This window comes from Pteropus medius, unplaced genomic scaffold, assembly GCF_902729225.1.
Source record: "Pteropus medius unplaced genomic scaffold, Ma_sr-lr_union100, whole genome shotgun sequence".
Taxonomy (NCBI): Eukaryota; Metazoa; Chordata; class Mammalia; order Chiroptera; family Pteropodidae; genus Pteropus; species Pteropus medius.
In genome coordinates, this window is record NW_024348304.1 from 3,437,285 (window position 1) to 3,461,427 (window position 24,143).

Below are 24,143 nucleotides of genomic sequence, written 5' to 3' on the forward strand. Positions count from 1 at the left end.
CACGCCGCGCGTGCAGGTGTTGGGGGTTAGGTGGCGACGTTAAGCTGGCTTAAGCGCGCGAGGCAGCGTTTGGACTAGAGGCCGTGTTTTCCGGGTCATTTATGGAGCGACAACGGACTGTTCTGGAGAGCGAGACGTAGCGCCCGTCCTGCGAGGCTGTGTCAGCAGTGGGGAGAGCAGTCTGTCTGTGCCCAGTACAGTGCCACATAGTTTGCGTGGAACCGGATGCAGGCGACGACAGCACGGAGCGCGGGCCATCGCCAGTGGGCGTTGGGGAGCAGTGGCGCGCGGCTCTGTATTCTTGTTCCTAAGTTGCCCAATTAACAGTGCCTGTAACCCATGTCAGCCAGTTAATCGGTCAATCATTCTTCATTTTTTTTTGCACTCGAGTCCAAAATACGAGGATTCAGTTTAAGAGTTTTATATGACTTTGAGGCCAACGTTGGAATAGCGTGTTTTTTGTTGCCCTCATGGATAAAAATCCAAACTTACGTGAATGAAAGTTAAAAGTGGTGATTGAAGAACTTTACCAAAAAATGCTATTCATGTTTTCAAAGGATTATCTATATGGCATTTTTTAAAATGAGCGATGAATTAAATTTAGATCTGCAAAAGTTATGTACATGTAGGAAAATTATATACATGCTTCATGAAAGAGAAGCAGGGACTTTTCAGATGCCATTCATTTTGCACTACAAAAAATGACCTACTTAGAGCACGCTTTATAAAATTATGGTTAATTAGCGTAAATTTATTGATCTTAAAGTTAAAAAGGACCTCAAAGGATCAACTAGCTAGACCTTCGTTGTGAAGATTTGAAAGACTTAGCAACATACTCAAGGTGACAGACAGCTAATTACGTGGGGATCACTGAAGGGAGAGGGGCATGGACTCCAAGTCTCGTCCCTTTTATTGTGTGATCTTAGAACATGGATAAACCATTGCCCACAATATCCGTTGGCAGGACATTTTAGTGGGAGATATAAATGAACATTACAGCAAAAGTCTAGGGAAGATGCATCCCTAAAGGCTTCTGTTTTGTTTTGTTGCTGTTTCTGCTTTGTTTTGCGTTTTAGTTGAGCAATTATAACAAATCCTGTTTCTTCCTCTATTCAAAGACTTTATGTTCAGGTGGTGCCTACTTTACATTCACATCCTTTCCTCCTCCCTGCATTGTTCGAATTCAATTCAGCATCTCTTCATGCTTAAGCAGCTTACTTATCAAAATAGTTCAGCCCTATGCTGAAAGAATGCTAATGCACATTACTCATGGAGAAATAGTACTTTTTGTTTTTAAGAATCAAACTGGTTTCTTAAAAATAGAATTCTAGTTTTGTACTAAAAAGGTAAAAAATATTAAGAGTTAAAATGAAGTTAGACTATATAGCCTTGGGTGTTACAATGTTTCCGTGGACATTTTATTGTGTTAATATGTGAACTTTTTCCAAACGAAAATAATTTATTATGTATCACCTCCTGCGAAACTAGAATATGCAAATGCAAAAAAAAATCACCCTTCTCTTATTTAGAATATTAGTTATTTATAAAAATGTATGGGATCCTATCAGTCAGCTTTAAGTGGACGCCCCTCGTGTTGGGTTGGCAGCGTATTTGCACGCTACGTGGCACATTTCCTCTCCAGCTGCTTTTACTGAAAACTCGGTCTCGTTTCTCTCTCTGCATGGAGACCCTGCATGGCAGCGGGAGAGAAGGGGTTTCAGATGGAACAGCCAAGTAAGCAGCAGCTGCTCCCCTCCACTGGCTCCGTCTCCGAGTGTCACATGTCAGGGTCTTGAACAAATAATGCACCATTGTCCACAGTTACACAACTGGGGGTCTGGCCGTGCGAAGTCGCAGAGCATTCGCGCTTAAGGAATTGTGTGCAGGCACAGCAGCACCCTACTCAGCGCCTCACTGGTGACCTTCAGGAGGGCGGGTTAAGTAAACGCCTTCCAAAGGTCCGCCCTTGAGTGTATGCTGTTACCTTCTTTGCTACTTGGCGTAATCATAATAATTCTTTAACGTCATAGATGGTAACTAATAAACATCTTTGTTTCATTTTTTTTTTCCCTAATATTTATAGAGTAACTTAACAAGCACAATCTTTAGGAGTGATCCAAATCAACTCTTTTGTTCATCCTACTTTTCTATATGGCTCCGTGTTCCATACACAGTAACCACCAAACGAGATAGCTGGAGGCCTGTGACTTCTCGCCTTTCAAGAGTGGAATGTTAGCTGTTGATAATTTAGCAAACAGACCTTATCAATTTGACCTAAAAGTATCTGTAACTGTATGACAGGAACTCCTGCTGACTTGCTATGTGGTTTTAGAAGCATGTGCTACAATTATTTCTTTTGTTTTCAGAAGCTCATGCAAAATTTGATATTCACAGCTGCTAGGCATCAATTTGGTTGAGAAACAATCTCACCACAAAAAAAAAAAAAAAAAAAAAAAAAAGGTGACTGATTCCAGATTATTGCCAGAATATGCATCTGTAGTGCTGGAGAGAATTCACGTTTAAGTGCTACAGAAGTAGCCGTGACCCAAGTGGGCTATAAGGTTTCAGCGAGGCGGGCCAGACTCCTGTCTGCCCATACTGGTTGATAGCATCTAGGAATTCCTAGGAGTGGAGTAAGTATGGTGGCTACGATTTTTTTTTTCCCCTCCTCATAATGACTGTACTGAAGCAGACAACTGACAGGGAAATTGCAAAATGGAAACTAATATGTGTTTGCTTGCTGAGAAACTCAGACAAAATTCCTATTTACAACATAAAGTCAAGACTGTGTATTACAGCATGAAACCTATATGTAAGCTTGGTTTTTATAAACGGATCTGGACTAAGTTAGGAAGCCATGTGGATAGAGAGCCTGGATGAAAGCAAGAACATCATTTAGGAAACAATTCCTTACTGTTATTTTAATTGCCTCTTTTTAAATATCACTTTTTGAGTATTAGTTAAAAATTTAAGAGAAATAATTATATGAGACAATCATCCTAGCCACTTCAAAAGGTGCAAAGTCATAATGACAAACGACAAAACGGGGGCGGGGGGTATTTACGGCACTCTTTTGTATTACAATAAAAATTATTTTCAATAACTTCAAGAATTAGGTCAGTTTGGGGGATGACTCATCTGAGTCCAACTACATGTGTGGCATGTTTGTTAATACAGAATACTTATTGCTGTAAAATGGATTACATGTCCTTAAAATCGTCAGTATAATTTAAAACGTCACACATTTTAAAACTTTAAAATAAGCCCGAATCTGAATGAAAGCATTACCCCGAAGGTTTCTGCATGTGCATCGCTTTGCTTTGCCCAGTATGTGTCCTGTGCCCGTAGGAGAGATTTGCTTCTCCATTTTCTGTCCCTCTGTTGCTAGACGGACATTTCCATGTGGCACGGCCATCGCCGTCTCCGCGCACGGAGGGACATCACTGACATGTATTTCTTGTGCTCTCACCACCCCATTCCTGACACGTATGATGACAGTTCCGTGTCCGTGTTGGCTTGTACATGTGTGCTTTCACCTCTGCCAAGCAAAATCTGTTTTAGTGAAACGAGCCTTTTCTAATTCTCTATATAGTTTCTCTTCAGCTCTCTAGCTACTAGATATATATGTGGTAAGAATATTCAAAATGAGAACGGTTTTGAATATAAGAACTATTTCTCACCGAATCTAGACTCCCAAACTCTGCTGTGCTGTGGGTCCCTTGCTTTGAAGGCAGAGTAAAACTAATTTTTTTAAAGACTACATGGCTGGATTTGGAAGGACAGGAGACCAGGAGGCTGAGTTGCTGTGTATTTTGTGCACATCAGTTTCTTTACATGAATCTTGCGTCCTTCGTGTAACATGAGGAACAGAAGATCATCTCTAAAGCCTTTCCCAAATCTAAGGTGTTGGATATTATCAATTTAACAAACATCTATAGGTACATAGCATTACTATGAATTATAGATTTAAAGATGAACAAGGTATAGGCCTGCTTTTACCAGGCTTTTACATATACTTAGATAATAGGTCTAGGTTTAGATATAACGATTTATCTTCTTTTGCCTTTTCCGTGCAATTTTTTTATTAACTTAACCCATTCTCTGAGGGTTTTTTTTTTCTTTATTAACAGCAGACATGATTATATTCAGAGTAGCAATAGGTCCTGTTACAATTTCTTAATTTCCAGTCCCTCTTTGCTCCTCGATATAGCTGTGTGACATGAATCTGACTAATGAGACCTAAGTTGAAGGCTACCAGATGGATCTTCTTGAAAAAAAATATATTTGTGTGTTAAAAAGTGACAGGTTCATCTAATAAATGTCACCATTAATGGCATGCACTCTTGGGCCATCTACTTAAATTCTCTGTCCCTTAGTTTTCTCAACTATACACTGAAAATACCATTGGTAGGTAACTCATACAATTGTTATACAATTAGACGTCGTAACGAATGTAACGTTCTTAGAACAATGCTTTGTGTTCAACGACCTGAACTGTTGTACTTTATCATAATCCTCTTTTGGTCTGAGGTATAGTCCCCATGCCCGGAGAGGAAGCAGCCATTGAGCACCCAGAGCAGGGAGTCAGGTGAAACCTACTCGTCAACCTCAAGCGGTGACTGTCTGCAGAGGGGACCCGCCACGCGGCCCTGCACGTTCTCACTGAGTGTTCCAGGAAGGCGAAACCCCGAGCGCCCTTTACCTGGGCCATCTCTCGAGGCTCTGACCGCCACGAACAACCCTGAGAGACGAGGTGGGCAGAGAGCAGGCTTGTTCGTACTTGCTGTCAAAGCAGTAAATCCCCCGAGCTCAGTGTTCCTCTGCCACCATGTGATCCGCCGCATGTGCGGGCGTCCGTGGGATTGGCAGGGCGTGGGCGGACGGGCACGAACGTGAGGCTCCAGCTACTGCTCTGCTGTGAGTAACACAGTCCTTGGTCTCTGACTCAGGAGTTTCGTGTTTTCTGTCAGCATATGTGAATCAGTAACAGGCTAATTTTCTAGCTTGCAAGTAGAGTGAAATTCGAGATCCTGTACAGCTCCAGACAATGTCCCTACTCAAGTGTGTGTGTGTGTGTGTGTGTGTGTGTGTGTGCAGGTATATAATTTCATTTACACGTGCATACACATACATGTCTATCCCACATACATTTTTCTTTGGTAGTCCTTCTAACGTTGTGTTAACGGTACACAATCTTGGACCATTTATTTAAATTCTCTGTCCCTTAGTTTTCTCAACTATACACTGAAAATACCATTGGTAGGTAACGCATACAATTGTTATAGAATTCAATGTCACGTCGACAGCCATGCCACCCTGAACGCGCCCGATCTCGTCTGATCTCGGAAGCTAAGCAGGGTCGGGCCTGGTTAGTTCTTGGATGGGAGGCCACCACCTAAGAAGACCAGACGCTGTAGGTTTTAAAAAAAAATAATAAAGAATTAAATGTCGTACAGATGTAACGTTCTCGGAACGACGTTTGGTGCTCCATGACTGGAACCGTTCTACGCTATCTTTGGTTTCTATTCGGATCTTTTCGACTCCATCGTTTTGCATGGATATTTTATCGAAAGTAGGCTCGTGATCCTTCTATAAACTATTGAAGAACACAGACCTTGGAGAAAATAAATGTTATACGAGGAATAATATCGATGTTTGTATATAAATATAATGACAGTTTTCAAAGGGAAATGTCACATTTTGCATTGAGTACTTAAAACTCATTTTTTTTTTTTTTACTTCAAGTAGGCTGACTGTACAAAAGATAACATTCACATGTTTTCCTCCTATTTTAAAAACTGATCGCTTTTGAGGTTATTCAGACATAGTATTTAAAGACTTTTAAAGTTATGAAATATATCTACAAGACAACAGTGGCCTCTAGTGATGTGAAAACTGAAATGAAAGAAGAGAAGTTTCTAAACCATTTCAAGGAAAATAATTTAAATGATTTGCTGAAATGTTTACTCCAGTACATTCTAATTGCTTTCTTTACAATGTTAATTAATTGAGTTAATACATTTTTACACCTAAATGTTAATCATACATCGGTGAATTGCTTGCTTCACCAGAGAATTTGAAGAAACACTCTTGGCTGCAAGCTATCTATAAATAGCCACATTGCTCCAAGCCAAGCATGTGAGACAAAAGCTTATGATACTCTCGATAAGTCCTGCTTTACTTTTTAATTTTTCTAATATATTGTATTTAAAAATTATATTGCATAGCCATTTTCTGTGAAAACATATTTCTACACTTTTTCTCATGCTTATAACAAGATTTAAATATAGACACAGTGTTTTTTTTACCGAAATGGAATTAAGCTATTCATGTTAATCTGAAAAGTTATTTCTTCCTATTATACAATTTAACAGTCATTTTTCTAGATCAATACATATAAATCTAATCTAATGTTTTAAATAGAAGTACAACATTTTCTATGGACATTCAAATGATTTCTTTTAAGAGTTACTTTAATTATAGGTCCACAACAACTTGTTTGCAATTAACAAAGTTAAGATTTTTTTCTAATTCATTTGTTAGGAGACCTGACCTGAAGCAATATGAGGCTATTTATAACCTTTATTTAACACACTTAATTTGAATATTTTTTATATAAGTGTTTATTTAATATTTTTTTCAGAAATGTGAATGTATTTGATTATGAGGTCCTGCCCCAAGCCCCATTTATACGAAAGATGTTTTATATTACTGTTATAAAAATCCCCAAACATCAAAATTCTTAAATACCTATGGCTCCAGGGGTTCTAGTAAATGGTTTGCAGATCCGCGTAAAGAATGCTGCAATACTCTTTAACCTATATAATTAAAGACTTTTTATAAAATGTTTTTTAAATTTAGATTTCTAGAAACAAAACTACTGGATCATAGAATATGCACTTTAATTCTTCAACTGCTTTCAGAAATGTTTTAACTCGTACTTTTTTCAGAGATGTGTTAACATGCTCGTATTTCTCATGGTTTCACCGGCAAGGTATTTTGACTCACTTTTAATATAACTACATAGACCACCTTCGTTTCTATAGCGACGTTTTCCACGGGAAACCTGCATGATAGGACTGCCATGCACAGCGTTGCGTAAGTGAGCCTGATGCCCAGCAGGCGATTTAAAAGAAGCAACTCAGGATGCGTCAAGTGTAAAAGGTCATTCGATTCAGTAGTTACGTTGCAGAAAGCTTTGCTCTCAGCATTTCCAACGTCTATCTGTTACCTCACGTCATTTATCGTACACGCTGGATGACCAGCTTCTTTATGCTGCTGTCTGTTGACTGTAAAATTTCGCACCAACCCCTGTCAGTCTGTTGTTCTCATCTTCCTCCTACTTCGCATCCTCTTTCATTTTGGCTTCACTGGAGATGGCTCTTCCCGGGATTCCGTAGCAGTCGACAGCTCTGTCAGCTCCCCCGGCACCTTCCCTGTGCGTTGTCACCTACCGTGGCATCGAGCTCCTGACTCCACGTTTATTTTACTACATTGAACTCTTCTCCGTTTCACACACACATCGCTACAGAATGTGTGGTACAATGTGGGTGCCGCATCCGCTTCCGGAATATCCCATAGGCACTTCGGACCTCATCTCTTCCTCGCCATCTGCCTTCTCAAAATCCTCGTTTGAAAGCCTGTGTACTCCAGGAGATAGCAAGGCCTGGCATTTAAGGGCCTCGGGAAATGTTCAATAAATGCGTGAATGAAAAAATAGCAGTACTTTAAATTACTATAAAACATTTTCGCAGTCATTATCCAGCGTTCAAACACAATCACAATAATTCTTCGATAAAGGCAGAATAGTTTCAAAGAAGTTAAACTGCTTGGAAAAAGAGTGTAAGACTCAAATGTGACAGAATCAGGAATAAAATCAAGTTTTCTGGTTTTCCATCTGTATCCCTGCTTCGTTGTATGGATTTTGATTTATGACCCCCTTATTGATAAATTCTCATAGTGCACACATTGTTTTGGACTTGCTTTGTTCACAGTGTAAGATATAAATGTCGAATCACTCTACTTTACACTGGGAACTAATATAATATTGTATACCAACTGTACTTAAAAAAAAGAAATTAAAAAATAAAGTACACAAAGCTTAAGCACATTGCAAAAATTATAAAACTATGCTGGAATAGATTGGCCAATTGAGAGTGGACGATGAATTTGAAACACTTAAAATTATTACTTGTAATTTATAAACAGATAAAGGTATGCATGTGAGCATGTGCTCTAACTTCCATTTTTCTCGATTTACAACGATTTGCACTAGATGTCAAAGGCAATGGCGGAGCCCTCTGAGCCGGAAGGCAATGCCTGCAGGATTAGTCCGCCCATGTGGTAGCTAATGATCATGTGGACCTAAGTAGATGGATTTGATTTTCCAAGAGAATATATTTTGTTGTATGCAGCTTGAGATCGCAAAGAAACACTGCTTTATTTTCATGACTGGTACATACGAATTATAATCAGTTCTTTGAATTCTTTCAAAGAGGTCAGAACCAATCCCAGGATACAAGCTTTTCATATTTCACAATATTCCTGAAAGTGCGTGACCGACAGACTTCACTGTGCCTGTCTCTACCTGTGGGAACGCATCCACTAGCCAGCGGTGCCTTCCTGCTTCTTCCTTGTATTTGCAAAATAGAATTTTCCCACGCTGGTTTTCTCCGGGTGACTCAGCCAGTCCTCAGCTCATCAGTAGAGCTCCGTCCACACCCTCCGCTTCCTGGAGAGTTGCAGGCCTGCGGTGCACACATGTCAGGATTTGATCAAGAGGCTGCATATGGCTCTGTGCCTGGTTTGCCTTTTACAGTCACAGAAGACGCTGGGCAGAGCCGTCATCCTGCAGACCTCTTACTTGCCCGGAGCGTCATGCCACCCATGAAGTCTCCGGGTTCCAGAGCGCTGGCCTCTTGAACTGACTTCCTCTTTGCTCCATCCAGACCGTCGTTTCTCATCGTGCATTTTTAGATTTATTGCTTATTAACGACCTTTTAAAAAGTCATGGGATTATAAATATTCAGTCTCTCCTGCAAATCTAACAGGAATTTATTTTGAGACAAAACCTAATCTGACTAGACATGAGGTTATTCATAATCTATATTTATCCTATTTAATGTGCCTATACATTCAAGCCCCGGTAGAAATATTAATGTGTTTGATTGCGGGGTGCCACCCAAGGCATAACTGAAAATGCTATAATAATATACAATGTGTGTCTCATAACATCATTCTAAATTGTTTTTAAAATTTAAATTTTAAAACACATCTAGTCCCAAGGATTTTATGTAAGGAAGTGTGGAAATATAAGTATATACTGAGTTGCATCTGTGTACTAGCCTAGAAATAGTGCCATGGTATATTAGGTTTTAAAAAACAGAATGATGACTAGAAATATGTGATTGTATTTTATACTGTATTTTATACTGTTTTATACAAATCAATGTCTCCATATGCAAGTACATAAAGTTTCCTTGAACAGTTGGATAAGGCAGTTGTACAATATTCTTTTACTATAGAATAATTACTTCTAATTCTACTCTTAGCAAAAACATTTTTTAATAAGCATTTACTGTAAGGCAGACATTTGCACTGATTATTTAATATTCAATTCTTTGGAACAGGTGATATTATTCACATTTAATTTAATACATTTTTTACTCTGAATTTTTTGAGGGGAGTAAAAAGCATAGGACTTAAAAAATGGCAGAAACTTCCATTTGACTGCATAAAGTTTAAAAACTGTTAATTATTTTAAGCTACTTTGAAAACAGATTCAGTTTTTTAAATGCAATAAACTGTCTTTAGTATATCTGTTACAAAATATCCATAAACGAGAGTAATAAGCAGTCGTGTTTAACAGCCAGTTCTTAGGGTGTGAGGAAGAGAAGGGGGAATTTGTAGCACAAATGTCCCCATCATGGTTAATTTCATGCTACCCCAACGTGACACCGCTGAACACGGGGTGCGATGAGATGTGTATAATTGCTCTTGGGAGCCAGTTGAGGCTGGCTCTAATGATCCTTGGAAAGATAACTCAATAACCCCAGGGACGATAAAGTTCATTTTAAAGCAGAAACATAAATGCCAGTGCTAAATGTTTTAGATGTGTTCATCAAAAAGAGGAAACAATACAAATAAACAAGTACAAGCAAGAGTATCTTAATAAAGTACATTGTATTTTTAATGAACGAATATGATTTTTAGACCTTTTTTTTTTTTTAAGACAACTAAGTAGCTATAATTCTTGAATACAATTGCATCTATGTGAAAAGGCAGGACGATGAACTTACTTTTGGGAGTTTTAAGAAGCGGTTTCTTTTGAGGAAACGCCACAACACTTCAGGTCACGGGGTTTGGGAGTGAGCACATGGGGAACGTGCTCTTCCAACAACATTTTTCAAAGCCCTTGCTTCTTAGACTGTTGCATCTAATGCCCTGAAGAATGCTAGTTAGTGTCTTTTAAATAAACATGGGGAGGTTTCTTTTAGTAGAGTGAATGAGAAGGTTAGGGAAGCAAAGCAAAGCAGGAAGCGAGCGTCAGATAAACTTCATAAAGGGAAGGTCGAATTGCTGAGATCTTTACAGTGGTAAAGGTAGAGTTTTAGAATCAGGTAAAGTTTTCAAGAGAATTGGAACATAATTCTTAATCAGATACATGCCAATTAGAAATACCTGCATCTAGAAATTACTTATGAAATGGCAGAATTAGTGCATACTCACTTCTTCTAAATATTAATTTAGATATAGAAATTTTCATAAGGAATGATACTCATGATGGTTAATTTTATGTGTCAGCTTGACTGGGCCGTGGGGTCCCCCGACATTTAATCAAGCATTACTCCGGGTGCGTCCCAGGGTGTTTCTGAAGGAGAATAACGTTTGGATGGATCGGTGAACGGAATGAAGCTGGACGCCCTCCCGAATGTGGGTTGCCCTCATCCGATGAATTGAACAGAACGAAGAGCCTAAGCGAGACAGAAGTCCTGTATCCGACTGTCTGAGAGCTGAGGCCTGGTTTTTCTGCCTTCGTCACACTGAGATGTTGGCTCTTCCTGACTCTCTAGCCTGCCGGCCTTGGACCGGAACCACACCAGCTTGCTGACTTGTCAGCCTATTTAATCTCATGAACCAGTTTCTTATCATAAATGTGGATGAATAAATATGATATATTGGGTATATCCAATATATATGCTATATCAATATATATTGGATATCTCAAATATAAATGTCTATATATTTAAATTTTCTAGGTTTCATTTCTAAAATTTGGCATCACCGACTCCAAGGTCGCATTGCATAGTTTTTAAGATACCTCTAATTCTATAATGATACAATATTGTGATAATAGAACACTTCATATTCATTTCATATTAATTAAGCAAGTGAGAAATCATGATTTATTGCACAGGGCACTGTACCAAGCTTGAGAGTCACGAATCCTAAAACCGGTTCTCCCACTCTCTGGCTGTCTGGTTTGGGTTCACCATTTACTTTTCTCTGCCTCAGGCCCCATATGTGGGCTGCAATAGGTTATTTCTTAGGTTTCTCCCAATCCCAATCCTCGTGTATTCCAGTTTAAGAGAATTAAGATTTCTAGATACGAACCTGCAGATTGTGTCATAATACCGTCCACCCAACATAGTGATGTGTATTCACTACATTTAAACATCCAAAGACTTTTACAAAAGTTACCTTCTTGTCTTTTTTAACTTTCTAGAATTTGCCAATTCGGCTTACAGCAAAGTAAAAACAATGCCAGAGAAATGTTTAAAGTGCCTTGTAATTGAGCCATTGTCATCATCCTTGACTTTTCCTTATTTGTCTTGCTAAGAGCCTCATTTTTCTATTTTATTACAGATAAACCCTGAGCCCTCCATTCCTGGTTTACTGTCGCTACTCCCTAAATGCTGTTCTTTTTAATCTTTGCTGGTTCATTTTGGGGCCCTAAGGTAAGTAAGAAGTAGAGAACTACAAAGTGTGTTTTAAATAAAGATGTTTGCCTTTGCCTTTAAGAAGATTTGAACCTTAAAAATCTATAAATATCGTGGGTCTATAAACAAAGATAAATCCTTTTCTGTGCAGTGAAATTCTTAGAAAAAAGTGTAACTGGTATAACTGAATGGATGCAAACAGTACCCATTATTCATATATTTTATATTAAAATATATATAGTGACTTTCTTTCTCGAGCATAATATTACTTGACAGTATATTAAAAGAGAAGAATATAATATGAACTCTACCTATAAAGAGAACATAACCTGGCTTGTTGCTGGAGGCATTAAAAAAAAAAAAGGCAAATAACAATACATACAAAATCATAGAAAAGAAAATATTAAATGCTGGATGAATACTGTGGACATTACATGATTTCAGGAGGGACAAAGCGGCTTTTCACAGTTGTCTCACCCTAGGCCCTTTAGAGCATGCCGATGAAGTGCTGACCCGTTCTTCGGGATGGGTAAGCCCAGACAGGTGAAGATGATGCGGAAGAAAAGGGCACAAGGCACAGAAAGGTGAAATGCCGCATGCTGAGCTATGAAGCGTTACCGTACAGGCCCCTTCGTTCAGGACAATCCCAGACACAGCAGGTCGCCGGCAGGCACGTTCCCACAGTAGAAATTACATCGTAAAGGGCTGGGAAGTGAAACTCGTCCTCAGAAGGCCATAGGAGAGAGAGAGGAAATCACATCGATCTAGGTTCCCATATCCCTCTGGTCCAGGTCACCCCCTGGGAGCTAGCTCCTCACCTTGGTGGGTTGTGCATTACGTGGCCCCCGAAGGCCTGCTCGGCTCCTGACACTTCTGCTTACTCAGCTCAGCTCTGCTTACTCAGCCTGCTAAGAGAGGAGAGAAAGAAGTCATTAAGGAAATGACTCTGAGATTACGACGAGTCTGAAAGGTCAGAGAAAATTTATGAGCTGAAGTCGTGGCTTTGGGATGGGTAAACATTGGAGCATTAAGGAAAAGCAAGTTTTTGGTCAGGGAAACAGTATAAGCAAAGTAGAAAAGAGAGAAAGAGATGCACGTTGAACATCATAGACTGAGGGGAGTCGAGAAAGTGTTAGCTATGGCTGGACAGGGGGCTTGGTGGAGAGTTTGAAGGTACCGAGGGTCAGACTAAAGCGTTTGCATCTGACCCAGGCCAAGGAGGCACTGCTAATTGGTAGGCAGCCTGGGCGCCTGATGAACTGGAGAAATTTAGAGGGCCAACCTGGCTGGTGGACGGAGTCACTCTGAGAACTGAGAGCATGGTTGCATGGAGACCGTTTTAAAAACTACCATTTGTTAAGTGTACTTATCGTGATCGGTACTATATTAAGGACTTGTATGCGTTTGCTTGTTTAACTCTCTACAATAAGGAAAGTAAGGTTCAGAGAAGCTAAGTAACTTGCCTAAGGTCACACAGCTAATAACAAGCCCATTCTGCGTTCGAAGTGAGACCAACTATAACTTTATATTTTAACTGCTACGTCACTGGTCTATGTTTTTTTTTTTTTTAAATTTCACATCATCTTTAGTTTAATAGAATCCAAAAAGGTATGACATAAACTTTAAATAGGAAATTCCTATTTTATCATAATTTTACCAAAGTCCCAAATGCTGAGATCAATATCATAAACCCATAAAACTTTCATATTCTGAAGCGAGATGACAGGCCACTTCCTCAGAACACTGTGAATCTATTTCGGTCCCCACCGGCCCATCGCCCACACCCAACCTACAGAAGAGAGGACCAAGAGTACATCCGAAGTTGAATTTTGAAGAGCCTGGTGGTGTCTTGCCCTCCCCAGCCCCCTAACCCCCATGTGAGGATAGGGGTGTGTGCCATTTCACCCTAGGTTGAGCCAGAGGGAGAGCTTCGCGTGTGTGCTCCGGGATTTGAGTAAGAAAGAGACGGATCTAGAGAGTCTGCAGTCGAGGGATTGTTTCTAGAGAGAGTTTCAGGAGAGCTTTCTCTGGCACTTCTCTCGAGAGAGGCGAGTCGTGGGTCACAGGTGGACAGCTGGGTGAAAGCAAGCGAGCGTGCCGGAATAAGATGCATTCGAAGAGTCCCGACGGGAGGGAGGCGACCCCAGCAGAAAGAGCACGAAGGTCATCGCTGAGTGCAGTCCTGGGGCGGGAGCTGTCAGTGGGCGGCTGCAAAACGCAGGGCAGACGCAGAAGACCTCAGCCGAAGGCCCACAGCAGGGAGCCCCTGAGAGGCACAGAGAAGAGGCGGCTGTGGACATCTGTCACCTCCGATTACGGTTCCGCCACTCACACAGGCCTTCTCCGTCCTTCACTGCTGCTCCTCCCCACCCTCCGAACGTGGAAACGGAGTCTCTCGGACGTGGAAGGAAGGACAGAGGGCTTGTCCGCACTGCCCTGCGTGAGCTGGAGGCAGGCCCGGGCTGACCACACGAGATACTTTACGTTGCTGGAGAGTCTGATTTTATCGCGGACGGGATCGGACTGGACGATGCCCACGCCTCTGCAACTCACCAGGTTTTACCGTAATGACCGCAGAAAGAGCAGACTGTAAACAGGGCCCACCGAGCCCGCAGATATGGAAAAAAGTAAAGTTGACTTCTGCTGGCTCAGTTGCCTAGTCGATTCCTTATGTTGTAGTTGCTTCCCGAGTACTCTTAACGCCATAGGAACGTATTTTAAAACACAAATAATACACATCTTCAAAGGATAAGATTAAAATCAATCGAAGTTCTAACATTGCAATCCCACTCTGAAAGTTAATCTGTTGTAATGACCTCCACACGAAACACCGAGTGTCTCTGGAGGCGGGTGGAGATACACAAAGGGGAGAAAGAAGTGGTTATTCTATACCTGTGAAAGGGGGGATCTGCGGGTAAATTACTGTGATGCAGCAAAAGCACGATCTAGTGGTCGACTGCTAACCGTAATGCATTATGTGCTCATGTGTGAGTTTAGCATTCAAAAAACTTTGTAACGAAAAGAATTTTTTTTTTTTTCGAAAACGGGTAATAGTGAATTTTTAATAAAATGTGTTAAGGGAAAGAAGGCAAATATTTTATACTCTAGGGACTTTTTCAATTTTCAGTGATCATTTAATGCTGGAACCATGGAGAGAAAGTGCTGTGGTCTTTTTTATAAATGCAGTTTGCTTCATTTGTGTCCTATAATCAGTTTTGATTTTTATAGTATAGGGAGTGGGTTTTTTATTTATATACTTGTTTCGATTACAGGAATTGTTACATTTTGTTTTACTGTTTATATGAATGTGCTCAGTTAACTTCCATCTTATCTCTGGTCCTCAAGTCTCCCATCTTATTCAGTAACTTCCCCATCATTAAAGGATCGTTTCATGCTCGCTCCAACTACGCACGCACGCTCACACAGCACTCACCAGTTTCTAAGACATAACAGGGTCTCGTACTGTTTTTATTGCGTGAATAGATAGATGAGTAAATGAATGAAGGAAAGCAATGAATAATACGTTTATATCTAACTCCGTGATAAACTAATGGCCATTGAAACTTGAGTTTACTTCATGTCCTTCTTAGTTTGGATGAGAGAAATTGAAGTCAATGTGTAATTTCAGCAGCCAGTCTGTTCCTCGATGGCCATTCTTTTTTGTGACCTTTCTTCCCACAACTTCTGGGCCCAACAACTATCTTATTTTACCACTTCCAGTGAATTGAGAAGAATAGAAAATATGAGTCCCGTATACAAATCTTCCTCTTCTGCATCTCTCCCCGTGCTAAGGGGGTACGAGCAGAAGCTGAGAAGAGGGAAGATTTCATATGGTGGCATTTTTTTTTTTTTTGAACCTTCTATTTTTATTTTTTTAATATCGCAGACACACGATGCAATATCTCTATGCTACAACTGTCTTTGTTTTTAAATTCTCACCATAGTAATCTCATTCTTTGATGTTTCCAGGTGTAATACTCCCCCTATATCCCTCCTCTTCCCGCTGGGGCAGAATTGCGTCTGGCTCTGTGTATCCACCGGACGTCACTGGAGGAGGCGTGTGGACAAGGAACAGAAGAGCAGAGGGACGGCTGGGAAGGAGAGGGGCCTAGAGCTGGTGTAAGGTTTCCAAACGCTGAGCTATTCCAAAAAGAAAAGAAAAGAAAAAGAAAAAAAATCTGCAAATCAAATTTACTCTGATATTCTCCTAAGTCTCAGACGTAGGCGACGAGCTTCGCAGCCCTTCCTCCCCGTCCGTCCTGTTCCAGCGACAGCATGCATCGCGTGTGTGCTGTGAGCAAATGCTCTTCTAGCTGAAGGCACATTCGATTCTCCCAAGGGAACTTCCAGGCGAACGCTTTCATTATTCGCATCTTACAGTTAACAAAACTGACAGCAAGGAGCATTAAGAAACTTGCAAGGCCACTCAAGAATGTTAGTAAACCAGAGTAAGAACCCCCCAACCTTTGTGATTTTGACTTCGACATTCGTGTTCTCAAACTCTCATAATACAATTGGTTTTTTTCCTGTTAGGCAGAACCGGGTCTCCACCGGGTCAGCAGGAGAAAATGTGTCCAGTGAAAAGAAAGATGTGTCTGCTTCCACCTATATACAGGAACCTTCGGGGCGAGACACCTGACACCAAACAGAACTCCCTTTAATATATGAAATCCCATTTCTAGCTTTTTAGCCTATTAAAATGAGCAAGACATAGCGCCTACCCTGGATTAAATTTTGTAAATTTTGGCTTTTACAATCATTTGAAGAAAAAGTTTGCAAACGATTTTTTAAAACCCTCTGTCCCTTTTTGGGGAAAGTCTGCCCCCAAGTGGCTACTCTGAAAAACGACACTTCTAGAACTGATTCTTCTGAAGCTTCTGGATCGAGGCCAGGAGGGCACACAGTCAGGATGTGAGCTTCCAGCAAGGCCCGCCTCAGGAAACCAGCGCAGAGCGCCTGTGGTGGTGGCATTGTCGTGCAAAGCGTTCTACGTGAATTCTTTATTTATCCCTCATTACTGGCCTCTAAGGTAGGTACAGCTGACATCTCTACGTCTGGAGGTGTTTCCTTCACCCTGTCAATGGGGTATGAACACAGGCCCTGGACAAGAGTGCAGGACATTACAGATTGGTCTCTGAGGTCAGCAGGCTGCATCCTACTGCTCCAGCATCATGTGACTACTGTGTGGTAGAGGATTTTAACCCTCTTCTGTCTAAAACTACATGTATCACAGGCTAAGCTTTCTTCCCCACGCCTTGAAGCCTCTAGCAACTTTTAGTATGCTAACTATATTTATCAATAACCAAATATCTAAGCTTGACTTTGTGTGAATTTGATGTAAAATCAATAGTGGTACTCGTATTAGCATAGTATAGTATTAATAATGGAAGTACAAATAATTATCTTTTGATTAGAAATTAGTACCTAAGAATTTCAAAGTTTTTTTTTCACATTATGTCAAACAAACCACAACAAAAAAATAATAAAAATAACACTTGCTATAAATGTGATATCGATAAATACATATAGTATGCTTGTTTCATGAACTTCCTACTGAAATGAGATGAGAAGTTAGTATTACTGTGTAAAAAAAGTACACTTAATTTTATGTAATAGCAACCTACAACAATATACTTTGATTCAGGATTATTAAAATTTATGTTTTGTATCCCAAAAATTTTTTATAAGGTGAGGTCACCTATTTCTTATCCTCAGAATTATTCACACCGTGGACCACAGTGGTTCCTCTCATTTCATAGAATCATATGACCAAGAGACTCTATTTCTGTAAGGGCCAATCATACATGCTTTATTTTTCACTGTAAAATTATTTCAATTGTATAATTTGGGTAAAATATTATTCAAGGAAAACAAATTTACTATTAGAAATACTTTTTCTTTCTTCTTCTTTATAATGTTATACCAGAAAGGAAGAAAGAACGGCCAACCCTCCTCCTAAAAATTATAGGTAAAGTCCAAAACTTTTAAAATAAAAATTTAGTCGTTTCATTAACCTTCTCCCCCTCCCCAAAAGAAAAATTATTGGCAAGAACTGTGGACTAGATCTCTAGGAAAAGTCTGAGAAACTTGAATACATTTTTTTCCCTAAGTCACAACAATGACAACAAAAATCACTAGATTTGAGAATTTCTGTTCTAGTTTGATCTTTCTCCAACTTTTTTAAGGCTAAAAGATTCCCTCAGAAAGTTAAGTTACGATGCTGTTAGCATTTACTACCCTCGGGATTTAAGTCGGTTTGGCACTAGGGAGATCGATTAGCCGCACTTTTTTTTTTTTTTAAATTAAAAAGCACATCGTCGTCACACCTCTGCTTATATTCAGCATGCACCACAGTCCTCCATCACGGTCCGCAGCCGCCAGGGGGAAGTGATCCTATGCTGCGGGAAAGGGGCCTTGCCACAGGTCACGTGGGGAGGACAGAGCTGGTAAGACTGTGCCTCCTATTTATTTGTTTGATACCTTTTGTTAAAATTTACTCTCCCATAGGCTGTGTTCCAAGACCTGGGGATAGAACTTGAACTCAAGGCTCCCACCCTCTTGAAGCTTGTATTCTAGTGAAGCACAGGGACAGTCAACAAGTAAACAAATAAACTGTGTAACTTCAGATAAGGACAAGTGTATTAAAAAAACTAAGCAAACACTCTTCCAGTGAGGGCCTGTTGGAAGGGGAAGTTCATCCTGGGAATCAGATAAGGGATTTCTGAGTAGGGAGCATCTAGCCAGAGGCTTAAGTGATAAGGAAGAGTGAGCCAGGCAGACACCTGAGAGAAGAGCATTGAGCCCGAAAGAACTGAGAAGCTAAACGGCCCAGAGGAACAACCCAGTTCCCAAAGGGGGAAAATAAGGTAATTGGATGAAGAAGTGAGAAGGACACAAGTTGGCTTAATACGCGTTTTTGTTTGTTTGCTTTTTTCTTTCACTGGTTACTTGGCCAACTGCTTTAAGAAATTTGAAGTTGAAAGACTGGACTGTCACTTAATGATGATGTAGACCAGTATGTTTCTAAGTACTTCTCAGAGTTTTTCTCAAACTTGAACGTACACAGCGTTATGTAGAATGCATTTTTGATTCAGTAAATACCGACACTCAAGTGTTGAGTCCGGGATTCCGTCTCCCTAACAAACTCCTGTTTGAAGCCAGCGCTGATGCTCTGTGGGTCCCCTTTGCAAAGCGTTGTTGTAGGCGTCTGTGGTCCTTGGTCTTTCATGGGCACTTGCAAACAGCGAAGATCTGGGTTTCTGCTTCTGAGTTCCTGATTCCGTGAAGTACAGAAATATGGATTTCCACGAAGAATTCCAGGTAATTCTGATGAAGATGGTCCATATACAGTGTTGTGGTGGGCACAGGAGTGAACAACGTTCTCAGAGACATTTGGCAGCTGATATGAAGAACCTGTTTGTCCCCGCCTGTACCAGTGAACAGTCATCAAAATCATATTCATTGATCATCCACTCAATAAGTATTGCTAGGTGACTCTTGCCCTCCAGAACTTCACAGTCTGGAGAAGGGATTGATAGGAGCATGGATTTCAGAAGCAGACATACTTATAAATTTAGGTAGGAATTTACCTATGAATATGTTAAGTATATGAAGGTTAAACTCTCTGATTATTTTCTTGGTATTCTCATCAATAAAATGGGGAGAATATCAATATTCCATAAATACGATTTAAAGATTAAATGAGATAATCTAAGTAAAGTGATCACTATAATGCCTAGCATAAAGTAAGCACAAAAATAGCACTGGGCCATTAGGTACTGGGTGTCTGAAGATATTAAAGAGTTATTTTTAATTTTGTTAAGTGGTAATAGCATACTGGATATGTAAAAATAACTAGGCCTTAAGAATTTGAGATGTGGGTTGTACTATTATGCATAAAATGACATAATGACTGGCATTTGTACCTGACAAAAGTTTAAAAGAATTTTTTCGAAGAGGTAGATGAAATATGATTAGCAAAATGGTGATTTTTTTGAAGCTGCATACTACCGTCTATTTTCGTGAATGTTTTAAAATTTCCATTAAAATTGAGATGAATATATTCCAAAAGATAAAATCGAGCACAATAATTTTCGTACTCATTCACTTTTCATGAGGGTAATAGCAGAATTGAAATCTCTGTAAGATTGGAGTTAATGTTCAAAATGAACTATTTAACATTAGCTGAAATCAACTGTAAATTTTATTAAAAATTTGATGACATGTATATGGTTTCCTACTTTTGCTTATAGACAAAACTTTGTATTTGAGAAAATAATTAATTCATGATTTTATTTTATAAAATACAGATCCCGAGCCTGTCCAATGAAAATCCTAGAGACAGTAGCCTCCCGAAGCAGTGAGCGCATCCACACACAGATCTCGGACCCCGATCCAGTTTCGTATCAGAGGAAACCCGATCCGTGACAGGGGGCCGACGTGGGGTCTCAGCAAGGGAGGTGCAGCAGCAGCGTCTGACATCTCGATATGCCAGGAACGAAGGAAGGACAATGGCAGCAATGGGAAAAGGACAAAGGAACCAGTTTAATGGGGCTCCCAGGGCCCAAGTAAGAGACACCTTGTGTATGAAAAAGAATAATAGGTGCATTTGGTTGTAACGTACTGTACAGTACTGACGAAACGCATGCGTCCGCGATGACGACACGATGCGGGGAGCAGGGGAGAGTGTTTGCCTTTCGTCTAGTCCACATCCAGACTCCAGCGGCCCATCAGAATAACTTCTAAGTGTCCCTCCCAGTTCCGGTCCAGGAGTTTCTGGCCCAGGTAAGCGGGTCTCAGCAGAGACTCTGGAACTGCCTATCTCTCCTGATTTTAGGGTAGCGAGTTTCCTTGTACCCTCAGTTCTCCGAGGGGTCCAGGGAAAGTCCTCCACGTTCTGTTCGGTTTTATTTTCCTTGTTGTGGGTGGGCACAGGAATGATGACCTGCAGGCTCTTTAAACATTGGCACTCAGGCTGAAATCTATTACATGGACACATTTACTGTCACGGTCGCTGGGCTTCTCTTTATGAGAAGGCATCTTCCTATGAGTTCACCACGAGTGGAAGAATTCCATGGAGAAAAGCTAATCGCACCGCGTCTTCCAGTTTAGGCTTACCACACAAACAGGCGGCACGCATGATAACACTGCCAAGCGTCTGACCTGTGAAAAAACGGAGTGTCTTTCCATACAGCAGTCTCTGGGGTTTGGGGATGCGATTTCGACTCTCCATGGATATGTAAATACTTAACAGCCGTTTATGATTCCACCTGCATTTTGCAAATGCTCTGTGCATATCCGGTGGACCTGAGTTGAGATCAATTAGTGAGTGAAAGAAAGACATATGAAATCTCATCAAAGACCGTCACAGTCTGGGTGGTGGCCAGTGATGCACACTGTACACTTAAACATGCCATCTTCGTAAGACCCAGGCTGTGTGACTGTTACTCGGAACCACATGGATGAAGAGCTAAACGGTGGCTACACAGAGGCACCAGGTAACTTCTGCTTCACAGTCAAGGTAAATCCTGCAGGAAGAGCGTATTCCACATAGAAGGGCTGTAAGAAGCGTGTATGCTATTCGTTTGCTGTAGGGCCAGAGGGTACAGTTCCAGTTATAAGCAAAGCAATTCTGAGAACAGAAGGCGGCTGTATTTTTAGAGGTGTGCATGGGGTTCCGGTTTTCATGTTCCCCGTTAAAATAGTCTGTGGACTACCAGATTGTTTACGTACAAAGCTTGTAGACATTCTACGGATAATGATTCACAGCGTATATTTCAAACAAAGAAATTAAATGATCTGTGTCACCGATGTCATTCATCTTTAGCATACGTTTTTCCAGGTGACCTGCGGCACGCCTCGTCTCAATGCCTTCCATGTAGTGCCCTCAGCACTGACTGCCCTGGCCCAACGCTTCCCTGGCCACGGTGCAAGCCTGACCCGCTGCCCACGTCTCTACCCACCATTCTACCCAAAATGAATTATTTTCTATTATGAGAGTTATTTAACAGAATGGGCATAGTTGGGTGAGGTCATATTGAATTCATCAACAAATATACAGCAGGATGCCATAATTACGTCTTCGCTTAGAGCCAAAATCTTGACATTAATATTACTTCTATCCCCCATTTTCTAGTCTGAAATAATAATGTCCATAAATATATACATCGTGAGCTCTAAAGTGATATGCAAACCCAAGATGTTATCTCCTTCCAGTGCCTTAGTACTTAAAAATAATTACAGGAGGGCTTTGTTCCTCAAATGTTTTAATTGCAAAATATTACCTTTTATTATGTAAAGGATATTAATGAATTTAAACAATGGAATACAGCTCCCGCTTTATGATTTTTGTTCCTGTCGACTGTGGTCGGCAGACTCTGGCAGCACCTGTCATCTGTGCCCCCTGGTATTGGTGCTTCGTCTGATTCGCTCCTCTTGAGTGTGGGTGGGACTTGCGGATGGCTTCTCACCGATAAAACATGGCAAAGGTGACATGATGTGCTACATTATGCACATATATTACCGAAGATCGTAACCCATTTGTTCTGAGACTCTTTCTCTCTTTCGCTGGATATGAAGAAGCCACCACGTTGAAAGCTGCCACGTGGAGAAGGACACGAGGCCAGGAGCTGAGGGTAGCCTCTGGCTAAAAGTGACCAGGAAACTGAAGCCCTCAGTCCAGCAAACTGCAAAGGCCTGAATTCTGCCAACAACACTGTGACTTAGGAAGCTGATTCTTCCCCCATTGAGCCTCAGATGAGGTCACCACTTGGCCGATGCTTTGACTGCAGCTTTGTGAGACCCTGAAGCCGAAGACTCAGCTAAGCTGTGCTCAGACTTCTGACCCAGAGACACTGGCAAGTAATGTGTGCTGTTTCAGCCACTAAGTTTGTAGTACTGTTGTTAAACAGCAATAGGTAACTGATACACTGAGTTTCACAATGTTCTCTTTAAAGACGGAACCTAACTCCTATGGACGATTTCATCCCTTTGCTCTAAATGAGCAATCCTGTTGAAATCTGCCACATGAAAGAAAAAAATAGCTAACATTTATTGAACTCTTCCTAGGCACCAAGCATGCACTAAGCACTTTTTGGGCATTATCTCATCGGCTCTATTTTCCAATACACCTCTCCAGCATCATCCATTAAATCAATCAATCAATCGATCAATCATTCTGAAAATCACAGTGTACCTCCAGGACAGATAAAAAGCACTAATTCTAAGAGGTATCTGGTGGACCGTAAGGATTAGAATTCACCGAGCATAAAACTGAGTTATTAATAACACATAATATTAAGAACAAGTGAAATTATCACAAACTTTAGCAAAATAACTAAAGACAATTGGCTTTGAATCAGTACGACATCTACTTCATCTCTTTTAACCTTCTTAGTAGCATCAATTTAATGTCGAGTTTTGTAAGTACATGATAAATGTAGTCATCAAAAAAATGAAAAACAGAGAGACAGATTTACCATTTGCAAGCAGTCGTCTGCAGTGAGGCAGTAATCATAATGCATCTTCCAGGAGGCAAAGATGGAACGCAAATTTTCAAAGCAAAGATGTTTATTTTAAATTGTAGTGTTTGTTTAAAGAAAATCTTTTAAAAAAGAAAAAATGTGTCACTGGGGATCCAAGAGTTTGAGCAATCCTTTTAACATGTTTGATGTAATCTCATGATTACCAACTTCCTGACTTAAAAGCACCAAAAAACACTTTTATAAAGTGTTGTTCAAATTTCATATATGGCTGTCCAGAAGAAGCTGGTGATAGGACCGACCACAGAACAGTATTTTGGTTACTTGCAATATAGAAATATTCAGTGACATATTAACATACTGTTGGAATTTCTTCAAATGTATTTTATTTGGAATCAGTAAAACTTTTAGCTTTTCTGAAATATTAGACTGTGTGTTCCTATGACTACCTACATGGGCTCCTTTTCAACTTGACATAGTTTATTGATTTCTTTGAACTAAATTTTATTAACACCTTGCCCTGTCTGAATCTACTTTATTGGAATTTATTCAAATTTATTTTAAAATAAATACACTATTAGTATTTCTTTTCATGCAACCATATTATGGTATTTGACTTTATTTACTTGTAAATACTTTACTATGTTTATATTATTTTTCTTGTTTTGCTCCAAGGTTTATAGAAATTTACTATAAATCTTGAAATTCTATGTATATAACTAGA

At 40.2% G+C, this 24,143-nt stretch overlaps 1 long non-coding RNA gene and 1 pseudogene across 1 annotated transcript in view; both read left to right on the plus strand.

Annotated features, from left to right (window-relative positions):
- LOC120616237 (uncharacterized) overlaps window positions 1–16,393 on the plus strand; it is a 61,527-nt gene extending 45,134 nt beyond the window's left edge. Inside the window, exons 2-3 of the long non-coding RNA XR_005656541.1 lie at window positions 11,866–11,957; window positions 15,909–16,393. This is a non-coding gene — a long non-coding RNA (uncharacterized LOC120616237). The remainder of the gene's footprint in view (window positions 1–11,865; window positions 11,958–15,908) is intronic.
- Window positions 5,299–5,420, plus strand: LOC120616322 (uncharacterized; annotated as a pseudogene).
- Window positions 16,394–24,143: the final 7,750 nt, after the last annotated feature.